General features: G+C 44.4%; 1 protein-coding gene across 10 annotated transcripts in view; it reads right to left on the reverse strand.

Annotated features, from left to right (window-relative positions):
- The window catches only part of KIAA1217 (KIAA1217 ortholog), a 1,321,668-nt gene that overhangs the window by 324,120 nt on the left and 972,210 nt on the right, over positions 1 to 25,338 (reverse strand). Inside the window, exon 1 of one of the 10 annotated variants that reach the window (XM_078663451.1) lies at positions 15,570 to 15,822. The exons of the other annotated variants lie outside the window; for them this stretch is intronic. The gene's annotated coding sequence lies outside the window, so the exon portion shown is untranslated. Of the gene's footprint in view, positions 1 to 15,569; positions 15,823 to 25,338 lie in introns of those variants that run through there. 10 annotated transcript variants of the gene reach the window in all.

Genomic DNA, 25,338 nt, shown 5'->3' on the forward strand with positions numbered 1-25,338 from the left:
GGCGTAAGCGCACCCGGAAGCGCCCGAGCACATACGATCGCGCAACGCAAGCGCCCCCGGGCGCGCCCCGGGGTGCGTCCCCGGGCGCGTAGCGTAAGCGCGTCGGGTCATGTGACCTGAAAATAACACTTTTCATTTGTTCAGATCACTTTTGGTTTCCAAATGATGAAAGCCTGGGTCATGTGACCTGAAAATAACACTTTCATTGGTTCAGAACAGTTTTGTTTTCCAAATGATGAAAGCCCCCACCTTTTTTCTTCATTCTCACTTTGTTCTTTGAGTGAGGAAGACCTGTTTCCATTCATTGAAAAATGGCTACAGTAGCAGCATCAGCTGGAGCATCTGCACCACCACCACCACCACCACCACAAGGACCACCACAACACCACATTGGTGGTGAAGAAGAAGAGGAGGAGAGAAGGCACTTCCTACCTGAAGACAATCCCCCTTATAAACCAAGAGAGCACATTGTGTGGGAGTTTTTTAAATTCCCAAGAGGCCAAAAGAAAGTCAATGCGGCAAAAGTGACTTGTCTGATCTGTGGCACTGAACTTTCTAGGGGGAACCCTACAAAAAAGTATTCTTTTGGTAATTACACCATGATTCGCCACATGCAACGCAGGCATCCCAACAACTATTCTGCGGCAGAGGTGAGAGAACTGTCCAGAAATCTTCCCCAATCTTCACGCAGCACCTCCCAAAGTAAACAACCCACTCCATCGGGTCCAGAGACAAGGGAGATGGTCCCAAACATCCAAACCAAGTTTGGTGGATACAAAATCGTTTGTATATTTTGTGGAAAAACAATTACCTATGGTGAGCAAAGTATTACACTCATCAACCATGCTGGTGATAACCACAAGTGCCCAAAGAAACCTTAATTTGTTCCTGTTTTTTTTTTGCTCCAGTTGAGCCATTTACAATTCCCTGTTTTTTGTTTGTCCCTATAAAAACTACAAAAAATATATAAAATTGTTCATAAAAGCCAAAAAAGTAAAAAATGTTCAAAAAAACAATAAAAAAATATAAAACAACAAAAAGAATTTAAAAAAACGTTTTTTTAGAACTACCTCCAATTTATAAAAAAAATGCTACATTTTTTTTAAACGGTCATTCTTTTTTTTCCATGGTACGCTCCCCGGTGCGCGTACCGGGCGCTCCCCCCGCGTAAATCGACCCTGCCCCCTTTTGTTCATTTCCCCATTTGTTTTTGCCACCTCTTGTGTCTCGATCCTACCGAGACACAAGATGGCAGCCGCTCCGAACTGTTTGGAATGTTGACAGACACCCGAGAGCCAATCAGCTTTCCGCTCGCGAACTCGCGTTGCGCGCTGGTATGCGCCCCGGTGCGCGTACCGGGGCGCGCTTATAGATATATATATTTTTTTAACCTAAATTACTCAAAATCCACTGGAGCACATATCTTGAGACATAGCAAAGGCACATCGGGCTACCAGTCCCTACAATTTTGCCAAGTTTGGTGGAAATCCATTCAGCCGTTCGGGCTAAAAGTGAGTCCAACCGCCCTATGGAAATTAACATGGGGAAAACACGTTTTGGGACCCTCCTTTTATCTCGGCCCCTGCTTGACGAATCCCCCCCAAACTTTCAGGGAAGGAGCAGAGCGGAGCGGGCCATCTTCTTTGAGAAATTCGCGAAGATTCGTCCACCGGCGCCAAAGTTACTCCCAATAGAATGTTGCGGATTTCCTATGGAAACTAGGTCCTAACTATAACTACCTACTGGCGACCGCCAGTAGGTAATATATATATATATATATATATATATTTCGTGGGGAACCGGAATACTGCCCGTCACTGTGCTCTCAGTGCACTGGTTGCCTACCAGTGTGGAATTTGTAACACATAAAAAAGACATAAACAAGACAATACCGAGATAGTACCTAACAAAAACATTCTTGTGTCGCCTTTTCAATAATTTATTGTGGGACGTTGTGCATTAAAATGAATGATGTGGCCCAAATATATGGGTGGGTGAGAGCACGACAATGCAAATCGCCTTTCGCAAACCATCCCATTGAGGGATCAGGGCTAGCTCATTGACATGGAAACAGCAATTAGCCCAAGTTATTTATGTCCCCCCAGCATGAAATGTCATTGAAGGATATTGCATCGTTGGGGATTCTTGGACTTCTCACACCGAGAAACTTGAGCGTTTGCAAAGTAAATTTTGAGAAACCTACGTAATAGTGTAGAGTAATGGAGAAGGTGGAAAAGGTAGGGAAAGTATGGTGGGGAGGCCCGAGGAACAAACACAGGAAGGAAATGGAGAGTGTGAACAAGCTGTGGCTGATCTGTGTTACAGCAGGATGTGTAGAAGGGGATTAATCAAAATAGAGATTTAGGAGAAGGGTCATGAATTGCAGCAATTTCGGCTATACTATCAAGTACAGAATCAGAGAATTCGACAAAATACAGCCTTGCACCATAGTACTGCATTGGCCTGGGTTTTGTCTTTCACATTTTGGCAATAACAGCAGTGCATCCCCAGTTAAATTAGCTCTTAGGCTGGTGAAGATCTGGAAGATCCGGTTCTTAATGTCGTTTGGAAAGAACTGTGTAATGTTTTTAGGTGACGTAAGCATGGTTTTCAGAGATACAGATTATGTGCCAAATGGGCTCCTTTGTTTTGGATGCTTTACAGTTTAGCAATTGGAAGGTTTAGGATGCAGATGTACACTGCTTTGGCATCGTCCAGTTTTGGAATTATTGTGGGCCAGGTGAGTGTTGCCCAAAGATAGGCCAAAGTAGATAATTTATCATTTTAGAAACATTGCTGCGATGGCTACAGATATTGTCTTGCCCACTTATTTGTTTAGTAAGGCATGCTTTGGAGTCACAAAGAATGCTTAGTATACAGGCATATTTTTTTTTGCAAAAGGGCATCTCTATTTGTTTCCTGCAAATGAAAAGGAATGATACTTGTTTGCAGAGTGCCAAAAAGCTTACTTTTGCTTCCTTGGCATTTAGGGCTGAATTATTGTTGATGATTCGGCCCTGGTTTGCTCTAAAGCGGAAGGTAAATCACATGGTGAAAGAGTTCTCCTTTGGACCCTTACCTGAGCCGGAAAGAAGGTGTGCCTCGTTGCTAGATCTCTGTATACATTTGGAGATTGATAGAAAGGGCTTGATGACACTAGGGAGAGCATGTATGTAAAGTGAAAATGTGAATGGGTGATAGTGTGACATTGTGAAGTAGCTGATGGCATAAATAGTAACTGGGTGAGTAGAAAGGGTCCATCTTCTATTCTGCGTGTATTGGAACAAGATGCGCCAAAAGAAAGCTAAATAAAAGTGTTTTTAACCAGTCTCTGAGGTGACTTGAAGGATTTTTTTAAGCGAAAATTTGAAATGAGTACTTGCACTCCTGGTTTATATTCCTTTGTATATCAAAGTCTTAAGATTGTGCGTGCTACAAAGGGTATCACCCTCAGATCCACAGGGCGTGTAAATAATATTAAAGAGCATAAGCGTCTTCCTGCCAGGGAGACGTCCCCTTTGTGCACCGCTATTTAGCCAATGGAATTGGACTCCTCAAATTCATATAACAAGCTCATTAACATTGATTCTTGGAGAAAAGTTCAAATCCACAATGTTTTCCTTATGGTAAAGCAATGCAGGATTTATTTAGTCATCCGGGAACACTTCATTCTCAGAGATACATTTCATGCTTTAAATCATGATATAATGATGCATAACGATTTTTTCATCCATAACCCAATGCATTTCGGGCTGGTTTAGCCCTTCATCAGGGGGAGGTTCAATTCTATCCCGTGTTCGTATGGAACGCCGACTCTTTTTCTAACGGTGAAGGGTCCACTTGGACCCTTCACTGTTAGAAAAAAAGTCGGAGTTTGAGGAGTCCAATTTCACTGGATAAATAGGGGTGCACAAAGGTGACTTTAAGGATGCCATGATCGACAAAGCCAAGTCACTCAAAGGTCCAAGACACACTGCATTTCATTTATTTAGCTCTTCCCGAACACATTCCTATATATCTAAGAAGGATTATTCAGAACTGTGCTTTAGGTGTAATATGGATCTATGAGTGCACAAGTGGTTGTTTTGGATCGAATCCTGTTGATGTTTCCCAGTCAATTTAAATTAACTTTATTCGGCACACTGCCACAAAAGTTTCAACATACATATTTAAAAAACATTTTTATTTAAAAAAGATAAAAGTTCCTTTACGAGCTAAAATCATAATTACACATAGGTGTAATAATGGCCATTGAATTTCGAACCTATTTGAAATAATAAATACAAATCATTTCATCTCCCGACATCAGAGTTCTGGGAGCGTCTGCTGATGTGGGCGCTGTCACACTAAACTGCGCCGTTGCTGTGGAATCAGCAAAAAATTGCCAGATGATCGTGCCTCAAAATGGCACCTGGACCGGAGCGTATTCGCTCAAATTGTGTAACTGAGCGGGGCCGCATAATCAATGAGTGGCCCCCCGAGAGACTGCATTGGAGGAGCAGCGGGACCCTAAGCCCCTCCCTCCAACCTTCATCCTCGATGGGTGCCTGCTATTTTGACCATGACCATGAGTAGCTGCGCGGAGACTCTGAAGAGTGAAATTAGCGCTGGACCCTCCACTTGTTGAACATTCCATCGGGCGGACGTTCCCTAGAGACGAGGGTGTGTAGCCCCACAAGTCCATCCCGCTGCGCGGCTTTTGCCCTCACATGCGTTGGTCCAGGAGGAGACTAACTTTGGCTGCATCCGAGCCCTGAACGAGATCCACAGTCGGCCCTGTGTCCTTGAGGCTGTGACGAAGACTATTGCACCGCTCCTCAAATCTAACAGGTGGGAGCGTGCATGGGGGCTTGGCGAGGTGGAGTGAGCCCCCCTGGGATTAATATCAAAACATCGCCGTTAAGTCCACACGGTATGTCGGTAAATGGGGGGCCCCCATGGGATTCCACAAGCCTGCCTGGCCCCAAGATCGCGGCGAAACATAACGCCCCTTCGGCCTGAAGCTTATCAGCTGCTAAATACAAGTGAAAGTGTGTGATCGGCCAGGAGGGGGTTGGGATCTCTACACTCCTCTGGTAAAGTGCTCTGCTACCTCTGGGTCCAGCCAGCGCTATAATCTGTGGAACTCTGACGATGCCCCATGGGCAGAAACAGAAACTGATTGTACCTCCCTCGGAGACCAATTACCCATAGCCGCTGCCCGGAGGAGATGTCCTAAGCAGCTACAGAGAAGTCTGGACCCCTGGGCCGTCACCTACCCAGCCGGACTCTGGACATTGTTATTCATAGATCTTCTTGGCTTCTCTGTCTTTCACACTGACTGCTTGGTTCCCCCTGATGGACTTTACCTCTCCTACCTACCCTGACTATCAGCACTGCTCTCTCCTGTTTTCCTTTCCCTCTCTCTGTTCCACAACACACAAGCAATGCATACTACTGTGCTATTGTGGTTTCATCAGATATCCTTTTAGGCTATTCGCTAGTAATTCTTGTCACTGTTCCTTGTGTTCCTGTTCCATGATCTCTCACCCCCCCCACCCCCACACCCCTGCGCTACTCTGACACTCTCTGAGTACACCTGTTCACTATCCTGACAGCAGAGTTCGAGCATTATGTCCGACGCCCGGTGGAGCAGCTTGGTTCAGCTATTGAGGAGATTGGCCCGACATTGGGCACAGTTTCTCCCTGTTTCTCCATTCCCTACCCCGCCCATGAGGAATTTTCCTGTAACTCTGCTCTTTTTCTTTGGTTACTTAGTTTTGATTGCTTTTAACAAATGTAACATGTTTACCTGTAACTCTGATCTGCATTGTGTAACCTATGTAAAATGTGTAACTTGCAACTCGCTGTTCCTTATGTAAAGTGCTCGGATACCCACAAGTCTAACCAGCGCTATGTAAAACTCAAGATAAATAAATAAATCTCCCCACCCAATTACTGCACTTCATAGCGTTTCCTAATGCCCATTGCTGTTTTAATGAAGTTTAACACAGCAGTGCAAATAACAGAATTGATCAGTGATTGCAAATATCTGTGCCCTTCAATAATTGTATATGGGCGCATATTCATTAGCAAGGGTACCAGAAATCTACTCCTTGGTTCTTTATAAAGTGCACAAAAAAAAAAAAGAATAAAGTGCAAGGTGATCTGGGTAGTACTATTGTCGCATGGGCAAGAAATAAGTTTGTCCATCCACCCAGAATGTTTAGGGAACGCTTCCAAAAAGTGCAAAGTGCTAAGGCGGGTTCTTGTTAAAAGAAAACGCATCTGGCTGTTCGTGGTAAAGGATAGGTAATATTGCTGTTTGGGCATGAAAGGGCAGCTAGGGCCGGGTACCTCCAGTTCTGAATGACGCAAATTTGCCCAAACACTATACTCCTCTTTAATTATACCTTTCGCATTTGAGGGGATACTCGATGGGGTGTCAAAGTACTCACCCAACCCAATCTCGGATAACCTATCCCTCACAAACCGAAGCCAGGGGTTCTTCACAGACCTATCCAATTTAATACGGTCTTCGATGATCTCCCTGGATAACTGTAACTCTTCTGAGACCACATTTTTGCCCACAAGAGAAGGGGCAGCGCCAATGCAATCTTCTATGTATTCCATCCCCACTTCTCGATGAGAAAATGAGGTGGCAGAGCTGCTTGGAATCATCAGCAAACGTTTTATAAACTTATTCTCTACCACTTGTAGCAAGCGACTTCTTTGATAGCCCCACACACCCGCACCATACGATGCAACCGACATACATTTTGCTTTGTATAAGGTAACAAACTCGGGTACTGGCTTGTGGCCTAACTTACAGGTAAACCTAAAGAGCCTCTCCACTACCCTACTGTTTGCTGTGCCCTAGCCGTGATCAGGGAACCCAATTTCATATCCTTGCTAAACATGTCCCCCAGGTATGTAAACAGTTCCACCCTTTCAATGGACTTACCCCTTACATTAAAACTTCTGGTTGTAGTCTTTTTTGGGCCGCATACCAGTATGTAAGACTTTGAGAAATTAAACCTCAAGTCTAATGCCGCCATCAAATTTGTAAGGCCTCCAGGGAGGTTTGGAGGCTATTGGCCATCAAGGCGATGAGTACAGTATCGTCCGCATACGAAAGCAGCAGAACTGGCTGATCTTTAATGCGAGGAAAATCTATTTTCTTGCCTAGTAAAAAAACGCTTCCAGGCCATTTGTATACATTAAAAAAAGAAAAAGGAGCTAAAATGCACCCCTGCAGAACTCCTTCGGTTGAGGCAATAGGCGTCGTCCTTTTCCCGTGTGGTCTGAATCTTATGGAAACAGATCTGTTAGTATGTAGCCTTTTTAGGAGCAGGATTAGTGCACTTTCAAAGCCCATTTTTGTCATTAGTGCCCACAATTTCCCCCTGTTCACAGTATCAAATGCACAGGACATGAAGGCATGGTGGATAGAGCCACTCTTTGCCTTCATGTATTTGCCCATGATCAGAGCCAAATTTAGGCACTGCTATGTTGTTTCCATCCCACTCTGGAAGCCATACTGCATTTTTTAGATAATCCCCTTGTTAGTTCTATTTCTCAGTCAGTATTTCATTATCCTGGGGACAGGGGGTGATGAGGGATTACAGACTATTACCAATGTAGCCAACTGCCTGTCCTGGAATGGTGTACTAACCTAAAGAGTCATGGCAGGAGTTGGCAACTCTGGGATTCTGTTGAAGAGGTGGATGAGGTAGCTATGGGATGGGGAGATAAAGTGGATAGAGGCTTTGGTCACCTTTAGATCAACTGAAATCAATGCTGAGCTAAAGTCTGAGATGCTTTGTAGTTAGACTGGGTAGGAGTGTTCTTGATTTTCTTCTCATCAGATTATTTTGTTGGAGATGAAAACCCGAAGCAGGTTGCAATGTTCTTGTGAAGATGGTGGCTCGAGGTATGTGTACTTTAGTTTTTTTTAAGGGTGAAGCAGATTTTGAAGAGGCATTCGGATTAGTTTTCTGCTGTTTCCATCTGTTTTGCATGAAAGGTTTTGTTAGAGTGAGTTATTACCAAGAGAAAGGCACTGCCACAGGGACTTGGCTGGTTGATAATGAAGACTCTGTTGCATAAGGCAGGAATAGGAAGGTGTGCTAATTTTGTACATGTCAAAACATTAAATAATCACCAAAACTACTTTTCAGATCGACATGATGTATTTATTCATTTTAGTTCCCAGATTACATATTGCTGAAATGGGACTATGGAAGTTCTAATCAGGATATGACCCAAAAATATTTTGTTCCGGGTTTTTCCTCTCATCTACAATTATCATATTGGTATTATCTGTATTCAGTTTGCGTTTGTTCTACAACCCAGTTATTAATGGACTTGATGGAGTCACAAAGTGTGAAAGCAATAAACCATAGTTCCCTATGCAATATAGAAAATCGAAACCACAAGATCTGGTCAGTGGACTAAAGGACAGACGCAATGACTGCATTAAATGGGAGTAGGTGTTAAGCCCTGACTATCTATGTCGTGTGAACACAGTGAGATGGCCAATTAGAACGCTATGGTTGACAATGTTACACGGGGCAAATGATACCAAAAGGGTGACAGTACAGTCACTGCTGCCATTAATTATAGTAAAATAGCAAGAACAGAGTTCAGCACAGACCATATGCTTCTGGCTAGGCAACACCCACCAGGTCTATTGAGTCCATTACTGCTGAAATGTCTATGACCAGATTGCTCACTGCCCGGCCCATGATTATGGAAAACATGCCGATAGGAGACTGGTCTAAATCTAGAATGTTTATAGGAGTTTAGAGAGGCATATAATAGTAGGAAATTGTTAAGTAATTTAAACTCAAAGGGATTATGAATATTTGAAAAACTGGGAAAAAATAGAATTTTCATACAACCTACCTCATATGAAATCTCATTTTAAAGTCTGTATTCTTAGTCTAATGTATTGATCGGGTGCAGTGTATTTATATTGTGGTGGACTGGTGCTCCACAATACAGGGATGTGATGAAACGGAATACAACTGCTCCATATAGGCCAAGTAGATCAACCTCTGTCTGCAAAGAGTGACCAATCACCATACGAAGCACTGGACAGACGTATGGGGCTCGGTTGTGTAGAACTACAGTACTGGAAGGGAGAGTCAGAGGAGTAAGAGACCAACAGAAAACTGAATGATTTGCGCAAGATCAGCTTCATTAGCATATCCTCCAAGAGTGCTGCAATGCATACAGAATCTCAAAGGGTGATGTCACCAACCCATTACCAGCCATCTTTAAGGTGAGGCGGTCTCTGCTAGCTACCTGCAAATTAATGTGTTAATATTTTACTAACTGTGTCACTAAACAAGAAGTGCCACAGCCAATAGGTCTGGTGTTGGCTTCCCACCTCGTGGCTTTGTAAATACTTTTTTTGCCTTTTTTGGGGGGAAACTACAAGGAGCTCATCAATTAAAGAGAACACACAATGTCAAAAAGAAATAACATGTTTTTATTCTCAAAAAGCACACATTGCCATGTTAGCTCCTGGTATTATTGGGAAATGTGTTTTGTGTGCGTGCGCATGTGCTCTTGTGAAAGTTCAGAATGCTACCACTAACCCTTAAGTTAGCGAGTGGCTGAAGTGGACTGTCCTATGTTGTAGTGGGTGGAAGCAAAATGTGAATTAAATTTACAGACCAATAGATGAGGAGGGCTCACTGGAAGCCCCTATAAGTATGTGTGTATATCTAAGTATGTGCAGCCAGATCCTGCCCCAATCTCCAATGGGTGGACAACCCCATATAAGTGAGTGTGTATATCTAAGTATGTTCAGCCAGACCCTGCCCCTAATCTAAAATGGGTGGCCAACCCCCTCTCCACCCACTGAATCCCACCCCACAGTTTTGGGGTAATTCATTTTCTCCATCCTGCCCGATAGCAGTGACCCACCATTTGTTTTATTTTTGGCCCAGTGAGGGACCAGGGCCTCTCTTGGAACCCTCCACAATGGCTAGGGGTATCCCTACCCAGCCCCCTAATATGCTTTTTTTTAAAACTATTTCAGGACAGGAGACCAAGTCCCTGAGACTTGTAAAAGCCACCACAAGATTTCTGTTCATGTTAGCTAATCAGAGCGCTCACTCCAAAAAAGCCCACTGAGCCAATCAGAAGATGGAATTTTTTATTTAATTTATTTCAGCCCAACTGTCACTATATATTTTGACCCTTAACTTCTCAAAAACTACTAAAAGCATTTACACCAAATCACAAAAGCATGCTTTCTTGCTAAAGATCTAGCTTTCTACCAAATTTGGTGTAATTCCCTTCAGCTGTTTTTGGCTATCGCGCTGTCTAAATTTCCTATGGAAATTGCGTTTTGGGAATCCCCTTTTTCTCGACCCCTGCTTGACAGATCACCCTGAAACTTTCCAGGAATGAGCTAAGGTGGTTGGACATTTTTTCTGGAAAGTTTCATGAAGATTTGTCAAACTGTGCCAAAATTATTAACAAAACAAAAACACACTCTTCCTATGGAAAGCCTGGCCTAACTATAACATATATAAACACACTGGAAATAAACAAAGGTTAAAGTGATGTTATAGTTAGGTAAAACATAACATTTTACACTTTTTAAAAAAACACTGAAAGTCACCAGCTATGGTTATCTCACGTAACAGTAACTCATGCCCTAAAGTAACTATAACTCACGCCCTGTCATGCACAGTGTTGTGATCAATTATGTAATTTCAGAACTCATTAGGGATGTTAGCAATGCAGTCATTGGACATGTCATGAACGAAGTAATATGTGAGAGTATAAGCAGTGCATGACGAGTGTGTGAGTTATAGTTACTTTTGGGCACAAGTTATAGGCATTTGTGATGACTATAACTGAGAAATTTCAGTTTTTTTTAAAGTTTAAAACAACCCTGGGCAAAGCACTACGCTAGCGTAGTTTGCGCTACTTCACACTACGCGAATTGCACGTAGCACAGTGCAAACACGCGTAGTGCAGCGGTCATTTTTTGCTTGCTCGCGGTCCTCAACGTCAAGTTGGCGACCGCGAACAAGCAAAATGACATCCCCGCGAGACTTTTTCCTCGTTCACGATTAGCAACATCAAGTTGCCGATCTTGAGCGTGGAAAATAAACCTTCCGGCGAGATTCTCAACGCGGGGAGGTCAGGTTTCTCATTGCGACCGCTCGCGTATGCTCGCGGCGAGAAACTACCAGTCAGCGTTGAGAAAGCTGCCGCTAGAGTAAAAATCTACTCGAGCGGCAGAAGACTACAGCTCGCACTGTGCAAGATGCCGTTTTCAAGGATTGCACAGTGCCGGATGCTTGTCTGCACTGTGCAATCATTGAAAACGGCATCTTGCACAGTGCGAACAGGCTACTACGCAGTTTGCGTAATGCTACTGGCTTTGTCAAAGGATCAGAGCACCAAAATATATAAGGCAGGCCTATTGGCTTTATCAGGAGATATCTCAACAACAACAAGAGAGGTAGGGATAGAGGACACTCCTATTCCCCAATCAACACACTAAAGAACAACAAAGGAGTGACAAGAAAAAGAAAAGGAGAAGTTACAATAACCAAGGTAGTAATACCTGGACAAATATTCTCCAACAAACAGCACGCTGTTTCATGAGAGACTAAGTTGCGCAAAGGAAGGACACAGGAGTATGTCTGACTAAATAGAGAGCATTCAATGTTTGTAAATAAAACCCTCACTCATCAACATAGTTGATGACATGCTTCATCATAGGATTTTACCAGGGAGACCGAATGTCTCCCTGGTATGCTACCACGCCTGTGTTACAGCAGAGCAGGTTTCAACAAGACATGAAGTGAAAGTGAAGTTAAAAATGGCGGACTGTCCTTCAAAGTGAATTTTAATAAAGAGTCAGACCACCATTAATAAAAACTAGTGAATCGGACATTATTGGCCATCAATTTGAGTCAAATATGTCCTATGTGGGTTAAAAGGTCGACATGTTTCTGCTTTGAAAATGCTACTTTAGCCAAGCTTTCATCAGGACCGAAAAGAAATCTGAACTTCCCAGGTGGTATACGCACCCTAAGGCGTACCCTAACCTTGGGAATGTATACCAAATGGTGTTAAACTCACGGTTTTACCCGGTTGTAGGTTAGTCTTGGAATTCCCAGACCCTACCAATTTTGGAAAAACAAGAAAAATGATCCCTGGGCACTGCGGCAGGGGTATTCTTCACGGTAAGGATAATTTCGTCATTCCCGACTCCCCACTGGAAACCTAATTTGTTCACATCTGCGGCCCGAAGGGTGGAGTCGGGAAGGACGAAATTATCCTTACCGTAAAGAATACCCCTGCCGCAGTGCCCAGGGATCATTTTCCTTGTTTTTCCAAAATTGGTAGGGTTCCACCTGGGAAGCCAAATGCTTTTCTGTTGGAGCACCCCCCCCCCCAGGAGCTGGCCACATTTTTCTTTTTTTTTTTTTTTAACTTAACTGGGTGCCCCTGTATCACCTGTATCACCCAGGGCACCTACAACTTTTAAAAACATTGGGTGCAGCAGAGTTAGGCCCACTGGCCCCACAGCTCTGCTGGCTCCCCAGCCTGCAGCCATACGGGGTGCGGTGGGAGCCGACTTAGCTCCCACCTGGCAGAAGCAGCTTTAGTTTGTGCTCCTGCAGGACAGGAACAATTCTGTGTTTGCCTGTGCGCAAGACTGCAGGCAGGGAGGAGGATTTGGGCTCCCACCCAGCGGGAGCATTTATTTTGCTCCCACCGAGTGGGAGCACTGAAGTCTTCCCTGTGCACGCAGGCAGAGAACAGTGTGCCAGGGAGGAGGTCCCCGGGACACCAACACTGAGCCATACCAAGCCCCATGAACCCCTCCCTAAAATAACATTCAGCGGGCTTCTGGAAATGGGGTCCCTGAGGCCGTACCCTGGTTTGGTTAGGGGGGGACACTCACCTCCCCATTAAAATAACTACGGCTTTGGGGGATGGGGTCCCCGAGACCTTAAAATGGCTTGCACACCCCCTCCCAGTAAAGACAATATCTGCCCCGGAGGATGGGGTACCCCTGGGTCCTTGGAATGGTTTGGGGTGGAGGGCTGCATGGCCCCTCCAATTCATTTATTGCGCCGAACCCTCAGGCCCTGCCCATCCTGAGGGGATTTATATTTCCCAAAAGTGCCCCCTGTCACTGATTTAGACTGTGAGAGTAGACCATTTTAGGATGATAGTCTCTGGGACTTTCAATTGCCAGATGTACTCTCAAGGTCATGGATAATCCAGAAAAGGAATCTATTAAGAGTGTTTCACGATAACCAGGAGTTTTGGTAAAACTGTAAAATGTATTGGATGTAAGATTACCAGGGAACATTCTTCCAAGCCAGGGCCACAATACTCTAAGAGGAAGAAGGATGCGCATTGTGAACGGGCGTCACTGTGTATTATTACCAGATATTAAAACATGAACATAGTAACTGAATGGTTATACATACAACAAAGACACTGGGGGGATTTGTAGGTCTGGCTTCATAGCACAGCTGTCTGCAATGCCTATTGTTACCAATATTTTAAAACATACATAAAGTTGTAGTTGACACCACCAGAGAACTAACATGCTCTCGCCTCATGGTATTGGTGGTTAGGTGCATCAGTCCGCCTCCAATCAAGTGCATGCATTACAATGCACAAGAACTATGTTACAGCTCAAAAGAATAATGAATCAACACATATTACATTATTTAGCTATTAGGTGCACTGTACACAGAAATTAATTCAGAAATCAACAATGACCCATGTGTGGAAGCGGGAAATAAGGATGCCAACCCAAAATACAAATGTCACTATTAATGAAACAGAGATGAAATATTCCAGCTTGCCTGTGCACAAAATTCAGTTGCACTGAAAAGAGATGCCAACGGGTTTTTACAATCTTTTACGATTTTTTTTTTACGAAATCAAATAAAAGTATCATTGACTTGACCATAAAAAAACAAGGGAACGTTCACATTTTATCAACTTAGTTAACTGCAAAACATCAAAAAAGTACCAGATTCTTAAAATAGCCGCCTCGTAATCCTTCACAGCGTGCGACATATATGATTATATGATGTGTCTGCCAAAGCATGCAGTTATCTCATCACAGGGCTGCGGTCAACCGATTTCTAGGCCCCAGACTAAGCCCTGGAAAGCTTACGCTGGGGTTTCTTCGGCCAGATGCATGTTTTTGTAATAACACTGGGGTGTGGTGGTGCCAGGGACGTGCAATGTGCAGAATAAAGAGTATTGTGCTGCAAAAGCCCCTTGCCCTTTGAGCCGCTGCTGGGAAGCCTATTTTTAGGCAGTATGTTGAAACCAAAGTAAATAGAGGCGCTGATGCACCCTGGGTGGTAATGTAACTGGTGGTAGAGTCAGATGCGGGATAGCATGGTGATGGGAAAGGGTGCGCGCGTGTGTAAACACCATCTTGCCCCCCACTTTGCAACTTTTAAAACACTGGATCAATAGTTCACCAGCTGGGCATAAGTATTCTTAACGGACCAATGTCCTGGAAACGTATGTACTTTAGCAAAGGTAGGGAGAAATTCACTTAACAGGCCCTTTACAACGGAAGTGACGATCGAGGCTTAAATAGTGTGCTTGTCATCTCCCCTATTGTCTTGACTGTGGGGGCCAGCGTCCCAATTTAAGACTACGGGTGAGTGAAATTGCACTTTTTTTTTAAATTGCAAAATTCAATAAAATGTTCCCAAGTTCCCGCTTTTAGAGCAAAAATGTGGCTTGTCGGTATCTACTGTGACTTTTTTCAAGCGAGTGCACACTTTCCTAAAAAATATATAAATATATCTCACAATATAGCTGCAGGAGACATGTTCCAGGGGGAGATGTCTCTTGACAAATTAAAATGTCGCCCTGGCCTACTTAAGACTACAAAAGACGTCCCTCATGCAATTTGCCTCACTGTTAAAAAAAAATCTAATGCAGGGAACAGCTTTTTATGATCAACCACAAAGAAGGAACAACATGACCTCTGGACTCCACTACAGAGAACCGAAGGTCTCAAAAGCTGAGACCGAGCATGATCTGCATTAGTAAAAATATGGAATGGGTTAGTTATGAGGAGCCCCACCTGTACAGGATGTTTTCTTAACAAATTCCCCAGTTTAGGTCACAGCGCCATGACACCCTCGCACCCACCTCCAGCTGCGCTCACAAAAACGAGAACACGCAAAACACATTCCCGGCATGTTTTCTTTTCTTTGCAGCACGCTAGCACGTTCTGTCTTTCTGTTGTTATCATTCTTGTGACAGACAACAGAGTGCACACATCTTATGCGCGTCATGCTTCTGACTGTGGGACATCAACAGACGCACCTCTGCACTCGCAGACTCAGTCGACTGTCACACAGCTGGCGTCTGAATCACTGACGCCGAAGACCCTGCCATTCCAGAGCAGACAGACACATAATCACGCACACACATGAATGCTGCAGTGATTCAGCTATGGAACACTTCATTCAGAAATCAATACATACTTTTTAAAACCCTCTGGAAGCAGACAAAGCGGTCTGTCCTGAAAACATCTTTAAATCTCCAAAACTCACCTTGCATTTTATAGAGAAATAGCCTCTTGGCGGAAAACTAACACAGCTTTTCGGACATTTCGTGGTACTTCAAACCCAAAAAGCCTCTGTGCAGCAGCGCTGCTCCGCACATCTGTAGGAAGCTTCACCCCGCGGTGCGTGGCTGCGATGGTGTGAGCTGGAGAATGCAGCGTCTCGCCCTGTATCCTCGCTCCCTCTCTCGCCCGAGCGCGCCGCGGGAGCGTGCATGTGCCTGCAGGAGCAGCGCCGCCTCTATTTAAAGTTAAATCTGAGCAGGAAGGCATTCCCTGTTCCGGAAACCGGTACAACCAAAACCAGTGCTGAGCTAATGAGAAATGCGTCTTCCATGTGTTCGGCTTGGCAGGCATCGCGAGCCCCGGCTCGGAAGCACGTGATGTTTATAAATACAACATGGCTGGTGTTTTTCTAACCTCTCAATGACAAAGAAAGTGCAAGAAAACACTCAGCCTGCAAGCTCACATTTTTAAAGTGCTGCCAACCTAAAGCAGAGGCAATTAGTTCTGTTCCACGAACTCTTCGCAGAACTCTCAGGCTTCTGAGGTCCCTGTTTAAGTATTTTATGCTATCCGGCTTTTTTGTTGCATTCTAGTATGAACGTTTAATTGGGATATCAGGCCTACAAGTACCAGAATGAAAAGTAGTCTTGACTTTATAATGTAAGAAAGAGAACTACAAGTACCAGAATGCAAAGTAGTCTTCAATGTATAGTTGCACAAACGGGGCTACAGGTATCAGACAGAATGTGAAATAGTTCCTAATTTATACTGTAACAAACAGAACGACAAGCACCAGAAGCAAAGTAGTCCTGAATTTATAATGGACGAACAGTGTGAGAAAGTGGCTCTATATATACTGGACTACAAGGAAGTACAGTGTGTATAGAGTTTGCCAACCCCAGAGGTATAGCAGAGGTTAAAGTCAGAACTGACCTTACTCTCCAAAGTGGTAGCTTGGTCGAGGAGTAAGGCAGCACCAGAGAACAGTGTAAAGCATTTGTTGTACACACTCAGTCAGCAAAATACCCCAAGTCAGTGGATGGGGTTGCCAACTTTCAATACTTTCAGCTGCTTGGAAACAGTTGACTGACTGGATCACTTGGTCGAACGCCCTTCCGACACTAACATTGGAGCACAAAGATTGAAACCCCCCACTAGGGCAAAACAAAGCGAAATCGACACGGAAGTAAACTTAGTAGTCCCTAATAATATGAGAAACAAAAAGGACCTCACACCGCATACAAACATCAGACAATTAGACGCAGTTAATCCATTAATAGGCAATGAGGTAGCGGTAGTGGCAGGAGAAAGTAACCAGGGAGAGAGTCAACATGGCGCCCTGCTATCAGAACATAGGAGCATAAATATTGCCATTTTCCAGGATGATAAAACCTGGACTTGTGGAAATCCGGCACCACGGGCAGAGGAACTGCCAATAGAGATGCCATCAAACGGGGAAATTGCACTTGGGGAACCATCTGATGCCAAAAACATAAAGAATAAGCCACTGAACTTAGTTTCATGGAACATAGCTGGAGTGTCCAAGAACCTGAGGGACCCGGAATGGGCAGAGTTCATTGATTCCAGGGGTTAATCACTTCACGAACCTTTACAAAAAGTATGACACCATGCCAAGAGCCCCCGGTGACGATGCCCTGTGCCTCGAATATCCCATAGATTGTTTGGTATTCACATTAGGAGAAACTGAGGCAGCAATAAATTCAGTAAAAAATGGTAAAGCGCCAGGGCTAGACAAGATACCTGGGGACTTGTACAAGCACGATTTAAAGGTATGGGCACCATACATAAATTACCTATGCAACAAGCTATCCCATAGTCTAGATTTCCCTGAAAGCTGGAGGGGGGCAGAAATTGTTTTAATTTTTAAAAAAGGGGACCGGTTGGATCCTTTTAATTATCGGCCAATTAGCCTGATGGATATTCTCCAGAAAATCTATTCAAGACACATCTTAACTCGTGTCAATGACTGGCTGGAGGAAAACGCAATCATAACAAAATACCAGGCTGGGTTCCGATGTAAAGTGAGCACAATCGACCACGTTTTTAGATTTTGCTGCATATACTGGAAATATGTGCATATTAAGAAGGGCCATTTATACGTTGCTTTCGTTGATCTGAGAGCAGCATTCGATTTAGTGCCACATGACCTCTTGTGGAGGACATTGAGCGTAGCAGGGCTCCCAAGCGGACTGTTAGCACAGATAAAAGAACTGCATGCAGGGAACTTTGCCAGAGTACGATGGGGCCCAAACGGGGAACTGACTCAAAAAATACCTATTGAGCGTGGCGTCCGCCAAGGCTGCGTTTCGGCCCCTACACTTTTCTCCCTTTTTGTGAATGACATCCCTGTACATCTAGAGGGATGTGCAAATGATTCACCGAAATTGAACGGTGAAAAGGTAACATCATTATTATTTGCAGATGACACGATTTTGATTTCACAAACTAAGAAAGGTCTACAGGCAATACTCAATTCCTTTAGTGATTATTGTAGTAAAAAAGGATTGGAAATCAATGGGAAAAAAACAAAATGTATGGTCCTTAATCCACCAAAACCTGAAAAAGGCTGCTTAATTCTGAATGGTGAGAAACTGGAATCGGTCCCAAATTTCTCATATCTAGGGGTCACGCTAGATTCTAATTTCTCTTGGAGGCCCCAAATTGAAAAAAGTAAGTTGGCATTCACACAGAACGTAAAACCTATCCTTAGGAAACAAGGCCGGAGTACTAGCAAGGCTGTGTCTCCAGTGGTTGAATTATTCAAATTTAAGGTCCAACCAACCAGCAGCACTTTATGGCGCAGAAATTTGGGGGCCCATGTCGAAGGACTCCTTTTCCGTTTTGGACAACAACTTTATGAGGAGTCTGGTAAGGGTTCCAAGAGGCACTCCGTTAGTGCCACTACAGCTGGATCTAAACATCAAAAGAACAGACCACTATACAATAATTAGACCACTGATGCTATGGGTTAGACTTTGGCGGGTTCCCGAACTGTATGATTACAGAGAAGGGTTAAAAGAGATAATGAGACTGGATAATTTGAATACTATACCTTGGCTAAAACATGTCAAAACTTGGCTTATTAAAATAGGCCTAAACCATTTTTGGGATGACCCAGAATGTATACCGCCGAACCCAAAATTAGTTGTAAAAAGGGCCTTTTGGAGCTTTGTGTATAACCTAGTAACAAACATGACCAATGCTGGAACTCTAGTGACTAATTTTCTAAGTTTCAAGGATGAGCCTCTTTTTGAGGCTTTCCTTGATGAAATTGAGCCCCCACTTGCCAAAACCCTTTTCTTAAAATTAAGATACGGGAATCTTTTGACTAAAACAACTTTGGCACGTTGGACTAGAGGGCCCAATGCTGTAGTTTCAGTGGCAGATGAAATCTGTACTATGTGTGAAGGCAAACAGAAAGATGATGACCTTCATATCCTTTTCTTCTGCCCAGCTTACACACTGGCCAGAAGAAAATGGATCAAGCCCTTATGTTTGTTAATAGGAGTAAGATACTGCAATCAGGCCCTAAGAATAATTAAAACAGACACAACACAAACAATAGTATTTAGTGTCAGCCGATTCCTGCACTCAATTTATTTTCTAAGGAGGAAAAAAGGCCTAAAGCTGTAATGCTAAAGAATTAAGCTTATACGGCCAAATGTGCCTTAGTAATGCCATCAGGACCGCTGGTATCTGGGTAATGTATTGTGCTCAGATGAAAATTTTACTGGGGAAACCTATTTTCCATGTTTTAATTCTTTCTTTTAACTCACATATGTTTTAAACCATAACAAATGCAATCAAAAATGTGATTTAATGTATATTATAATGAACTGTGTTGTGACTCTTTTATGGCATTTTTTCAAGCCGAAATAAAGAATTTGAGAAAACAGTCAGCAAAAGGTTTCACACACTCAAAAACTGAACTCCAGGCCAATTGTTGTTATATCCTCAGATATTGTTGTTTTATTTTTAGAACCAACAGTTATAAAAATATACTTTTCAAGGTACGAGTACTCTCATGTAAATACTTTGCAGAGGAGCAATACGTTTGTACACACAATAATTACAGGATAGATAATAAGCAACACAGTTCTGAAACACACTCTAGCATTGAGCTCAATGGGGTTTTCATAGGAAAGTACAGTTGATTACTTTATGGATTACTTTGGTAGTTCCAGGACTAGATCTTAGATTCAGTCCTGGAGTCTAAGCTGAAACCAGATTAGCAAAAACGTTTTAGTTACTGTGATGAATTTTCCTGAATATAAAGCTGTTTTAAAAGTTGACACTTAGAAACTTTTCAAGTTGATTCTGACAATGTTATCCAATGGGAGGAAATTCAGGTTACAGGTAAAGTACGATCGCATTACTTTTGTGACCCAGCACTAGTCTCCTAGGGTCAGCACTGGGGGCTTAACTCAAAACAGGTAGGTAATTGCGTTTCAGTATTTCGTACAATTTTTAAAGAATATTTGCAGTTTTCAAAAGTAGACAGAAGAAATTTCATAGAAAAGCAGACAATGGGTTCCTATGGAGAAAATACAAGTTACTAGTAAACCCGCTAGGGATTACTTTTGCGGTACAGTACTGGGCTGAAAGGTACAGCACTGGCTTCTCTCCTGATCACAGGTGAGTATTTTCGAATTCGGACTTTGGCTGATTTTATAGTTATATTTTCAGTTTTCAAAACTTCACACTTAGAAAATTTTCGAGTCAAAATGGGTCAATGTTATCCAATGGCAGGTAAGTGAATTACCGGTTTCCAGGTGAGTACTTGGTTGGTGAAGTTAGGGTTCTGGTTTAAGACTCAGGGGTCCTCCAGGGTCAGGTGAGTACAGATAGTTCAGTCCCAGCGGCACAGGGGCGGCCGGGTGCAGAGGTAGGTAGGCCCAAAGTTATCCAATGAGGGAAAGGGGGCCTTCGGTTGGTGGCTGCTGGCTAGCAGGCCACGCGGCTCTGGGAGGTGGGCTCCTGGTCACTTGCTCTGGGCAAGGGGGGAAGTAGGATAGGGCAAAGAGGTCGCAGCCAGCAGCACTCGGGCGGCTGTGTGCAGGGTGCTTTTGAGCCGTCGGGCGCTCAATGTTATCCAATGAGGATCTTAAAAAAGGAACAAAGGCTGCAGGCTCGGGGACGGTGACTCTCCAGGGGCGACCAGCACTTCGAGAGGTAAGTTGGGATGCTGGAGCACATGTAGGTACCCCAAAGGGAGGCACAGGGGGCCGCGGGGCACCGGGTACAGGGGTGTCTTTGGGGGTCGGAAAAACTTACCCTCGGCAGGTCGCGGTTGGGGTGGCCCCTGGTTCTGAGTCTGCAGGCGTCGGCTGGTTCGTCGAGGAGGGTCTTTGGGCGCTGGACTTTGGGTTCCAGTCGCCAGGGGGAGGTCCTCGTGGTCTTGGTTTGGGTTGGCCCCGCCCGGGCTCAGCTGGTGCAGAGTGGGCTGGTCCGGAACTTCCTGGTGGGCACCAGGTGAGTTGTTGCAGCAGAGCCTCTGCTGATGGGAGTCCCAATCCTCGAGAGGGTCAAGGCAGGCAAGTCCTCTGGGTGTCCCAAGGTTGCTGTCCGCAGAGGTCGCCGGGTTTAGGCAGGAGCAGGTTCCAGGATCAACAGACCGGTAGGGCTGGGGCTAAGTAAGTTGTTGTTGTCCTGTTGTTAGCAGCTGCACGGCGGGTCTTCTTCTTCTATGATCTTCTTTCTTCTTTTTGATATCAGGATCCCAGGACGGAAGGTTCAGGGAGCCCCTAAATACTAAATTTAGGGGCGTTACAGGTAGGGCCAAGGAAGGGACCAATGGGTCCGTCCTGGGAGGAGTACAACCCCTAGCCTTCTTCCTTCCTGTGGGAGGGGGGCAGGGGCCTAACTGGGATTGGGCAGGGCTCCCCATCTACAAGATGGCCGGAGCCCGGGGTCGTGCTTCACCTCGCCTCCTCCACCTGAGGGGTGGAGTTGGCACAGGTTGGCACATACCCCTTCCTGACATACTTTTCCCCGCCAGTCTTCCCGCCAAAGTGGGGGTAGGACTGGTGGGGGGCTGGTTGCTGGGTACAGCAAATGGTCTGGAGAAGCTCTCAGAGCCAGTATGCTTTTGAAGCTTCCCCCTGTCCATCCTGGGGGAGGAGACATAGCACCTCGCCCAGGATGTGCTTTGTTGCAGACCCAGGAGAGCGGGGGGGGGGCTCTCCACCCAGGGGTCCAGCAACATATCTGCTGTGTGGCAGCCTCTGCAGCCACTCAACCAGACGTGGATTGTAGGTTAGGTTTTCAGTGGGGCATCTCTAAGATGCCCTCTGGTGCATTTTACATTAAATCTCACACTGGCATCAGTGTGGGTTTAATGTGCTGAGAAGTTTGGTACCAAACTTGTCAGTCTTCAGTGTAGCCATTATGGTGCTGTGGAGTTCGTAATGACAACCTCCCAGCACCATATACTCTTAATGGCATCACTGCACTTACAGTATCCAGGAATGGCCCTGGGTACTGTAGGGGCACAGGGCTCATGCACCTGTGTCCACACCACTGGCATAGGGCACCCAGCTAGAGGGGTGACTGGGGTATGCCAGGGCAGTGGGTTTGCAGGCATGGCACACAGGGATGTGTGCCATGTCGACTCTTTGTTTAGTTCTGTACCTATGCACGCACCCTGCAAAGGCAGTGTGTGGGTGCCAAGGTACAGGGCCCCTAAGGATGGCACAATAAGTGCTGCAGCCCTTAGGGGTCATCTCTGGTCACCATGCCCTGGGTACCTAGGGTACCATTTACTAGGGGCTGATAGGGGGCCAGAGATGCCAATTGGGTTTTGTTTCAACACAGTTTTAGGGAAGGAACACAGGCCCTGGGTACCTGATTGGCAGGGACCCAGGGCACACTCAGTCAAGCACATCAGCAGTTCAGAAAAAAAAGTGGGGGCATACCAAGGCAAGAAAGATGGCACTTTCTCACAAACAGGATGAACAACTGAATGCAAAATAGTCCTGAATTTTAAATAAAATAAACAGGACTACAAGAAGCAAACTGGCCCTAAATGTATAACTAGACAACAGGCAAACAACTACTCAAATGCAAACTAATTCTCAATTTACAATTTAAAACATGCCTTGGCAAAACCAGTAAGTCTCGTCAATGGGAGATCTATTGATTTTTTTGGAGTTGAGTGGCATTGTGTGGCGCCTAGTGGAGTGGCATGGTGTGGAGTGACACTGTGAGGTGGGGAGTGGCATGGAGTGGCTCTGTGTAGAGTGGAGTAGAGCAGCATTGTATGGAGTGGAGTATAGTGACTGTGCGCAGTGGTGTGGCATTGTATGGCACAGGGTGAATTGGTATTGTGTAGAGTGGAGTGGAGTGGCATTGCGTAGCGTGGAGTGGCATTGTGTAGCATGAAGTAGAGTGGGATAGAGTGGAGTGGGATGGCACAAAGTGATTCAATGCCTTGTCAAGGGTAGTAAGTGCTATAGAAATAAAATTGCAATTGAGTGGAGTGAAGTGGCATTGAGTGGAGACGAAGTATGTGGAGTGGAGTTGCACTGTGTGGCATGGAGTGGAATGGCACTGAATGGAGTGGCATTCTGTGGTGTGGAGAGGTACTGTGTGGAGTGGAGTGATATTGAAAGGAGTGGAGTGGCACTGAGTGGAATGGCACGGAGTGATGTAGAGTGACATTGTTTGGTGTGGAGTGGTATGGCAATGTGCAGAGTGGTATTTGTGGCCTGGGGTGGGGTTGTGTGGATTGACACTGTGTGCTGTGGAGTGGCATTGTGCGGCATGGAGTGGCTTTATGTGGCATGCATCGACATTGTGTGGCATGGAGTGACACTGTAATGTATGGAGGGGCATTCTGTGGGCTGGAATTGAGTGGAGTAGCATAGAGTGGAATTGTGTTGCATGGAGTGCAATTGTGTGCCATGGAGTGGATTTAATTGTGTGGCACGGAGTGGCATGGAATTGGGAGGCTTTGAGTGTAATTCTGTGAGGGGGAGTGGAATTGTGTAGCATTGAGAGGAATTGTGTGGCAATCAATTGAATTGTGCGGCATACAATATAATTGCGAGGTGTGGAATTGTGTTCTGTGGAATTGTGTACTGTGGAGTGTGTGTGAATTAAGGTTGAATAGTGTGGCTTGGAATCCAATATGGTGGGGTGGACTGAGTAGAACTGTATGGAGTTAAGTAGAACTGTGTGACATATGGCGAAGTAAAATTTAATAGTGTGGAATTGTTTGGTATAGCATTGTGGGGTGTGGAATGGAGTGAAATTATTTGGTGTTGGGTGGAATTGTGTGGCGCGGAGTGGAATTGGAGTGGAACTGTGTGGTGTGGAAGTATATTGTGTGGAGTAGTGTGAAATAGTGTGAAGGAGAATTGTGCAGCGTGGAGTGGAATTGTGTGTTATACTTGCTCTAATCCCACTCTTGCAAGTGGCACAAATTATTCAAATTGGATGTGTTCTTTATTCACTTTGCCTGGGGATGCCTTTGTGTTCCAAATTTTACAACCAACAAAAATACACGTGACAGCTTCAGCTGTACCCAGCATAGGTTCGAGGCGTACAATAATTTAGAGAGAATCATTGCCTAGTCCTAATCTACCACGATTCTACACACTTTGCTCCTTGGATAATATAGTTTTTAGTTTTATTTTTCTATAAATCCGTTCTAAAGGTTTTCCAGAATTCTCCTACACATTGAAAGTTTAGGAAGAAAGCAATTTAATTTCATAAGAAACAACATAGTTTTATTTTAAAGATATCTATCTATCTATAATTTTTGTTGTCTCTTGCTGTGTTTGGATGAGGAAAATTCGCAGTATTCTCCAATTAGAACATTAAGATTCAATCAAGTGACTTCTCTTTCATAGGAATATTTTAGGCAAGCAGGTATCTCTATTCAGCTCTGTGGCACAATGGAAAGAGGACTGTGCATCTAGGCTGTAGAGAGATTAAAATGTTGTGAGTTTAAGTTCCACAAGTGTCATTTTTAAAAATAAAGTCTTACAATAAAAAACAAAATTAGTGGTGCATTTATTGATGTATGTATTTCAGTGCTTAATTTGTGAAAAACATAAGTGCCAGGGCTCTCGTCAGGAAGGCCACTGCAGCATGCACCACCCATTCCTCCTCTTACAAGTGTGAAAGTTCAGACTATTTCAGAGCCCCCAAAGCTATGAGAGGCTTGGGCAGCACGTAATAGTAATTTTTAATGTCTATTGAATTAATAATTAAGTGTTGTCTATAAATTAGCCAGACAGCGCCACCCTTTAGTAGACTGCCAAGCTCTGGTGTTGACAATTAAGTACCGGTGCCAGGCACTGGAAACCATGGCTCAAATTAAGCACTGATTTTGATGAATTTTCAAGATCGGTAATAGTTAAGAAAAAGCGTGGGAAGATATGCGACCTGTTCACAAACAGCACAGAGTTTGTCACTGTTTCATCTACAGTGATGCTGGGTGAGAGTCATGCAGAATCACAGCTTTGGGAGATGGTGATGTCTTTCAGTATACCACGTGGTTCACCTACTGTCTTTGTTGCTGAGCTTCCAAATTGTACGTTTTCATTTTCCAGCGTGCTTATGACTTTTCTGTGTCTTGTATATGACTCTTTAAGTGACCCTTAATGACGAGTAGAAGCAACACGGAATAAGAAACAAGGATGGACGGCAAGGGGTCGGGATAAGGAAACATTTGTTCATGGGGAGATGAGAGGGGGTGAAAAAAAATAGTACCTCGATTAGGGCGT

This window comes from Lissotriton helveticus, chromosome 10 (assembly GCF_964261635.1).
Source record: "Lissotriton helveticus chromosome 10, aLisHel1.1, whole genome shotgun sequence".
Classification (NCBI taxonomy): Eukaryota; Metazoa; Chordata; class Amphibia; order Caudata; family Salamandridae; genus Lissotriton; species Lissotriton helveticus.